The sequence below is a fragment of the Pseudophryne corroboree genome, chromosome 4 (assembly GCF_028390025.1).
Source record: "Pseudophryne corroboree isolate aPseCor3 chromosome 4, aPseCor3.hap2, whole genome shotgun sequence".
Classification (NCBI taxonomy): Eukaryota; Metazoa; Chordata; class Amphibia; order Anura; family Myobatrachidae; genus Pseudophryne; species Pseudophryne corroboree.
In genome coordinates, this window is record NC_086447.1 from 750,842,521 (window position 1) to 750,843,470 (window position 950).

The following is a 950-nucleotide window of genomic DNA, read 5'->3' on the forward strand; positions in this document are numbered from 1 at the left end:
CTCAGGAAGAGAAGCCAGTTCTTTTTGAAAGAAAATGGATAGGGCTGAAATCTGGACCTTTATGGACCCCAACTTCAAGCCCATAGTCACTCCAGACTGTAAGAAGTGCAGGAAACGGCACAGCAGGAATTCCTCTGTAGGGGCCTTCCTGGCCTCACACCAGGCAACATATTTTCGCCATATACGGTGATAGTGTTTTGCTGTCACGTCCTTCCTAGCCTTTATTAGCGTAGGAATAACTTCATCCAGAATGCCTTTTTCCGCTAGGATCCTGCGTTCAACCGCCATGCCATCAAACGCAGCCGCGGTAATTCTTGGAACAGACAGGGCCCCTGTTGCAACAGGTCCTGTCTGAGAGGCAGATGCCATGGGTCCTCTGTGAGCATTTCTTGCAGTTCCGGGTACCAAGTCCTTCTTGGCCAATCCGGAACAATGTTGTTTCTCACTCCTCTTTTTCTTACGACTCTCAGCACCTTGGGTATGAGAGGAAGAGGAGGAAATACATAGACCGACTGGAACACCCACGGTGTCACTAGTGCGTCCACAGCTATCGCCTGAGGGTCCCTTGACCTGGCGCAATACCTTTTTAGCTTTTTGTTGAGGTGGGATGCCATCATGTCCACCTGTGGCAGTTCCCATTGATTTGTAATCTGCGTGAAGACTTCTTGATGAAGTCCCCACTCTCCCGAGTGGAGGTCGTGCCTGCTGAGTAAGTCTGCTTCCCAGTTGTCCACTCCCGGAATGAACACTGCTGACAGTGGTTGCACGTGATTCACCGCCCAACGAAGAATCCTGGTGGCTTCCGCCATCGCCACTCTGCTTCTTGTGCCGCCCTGGCGGTTTACATGAGCCACTGCTGTGATGTTGTCTGACTGAATCAGCACCGGATGGTTGCGAAGCAGAGGCTCCGCTTGACTCAGGGCATTGTATATGGCCCTTTGTTCCAAGAT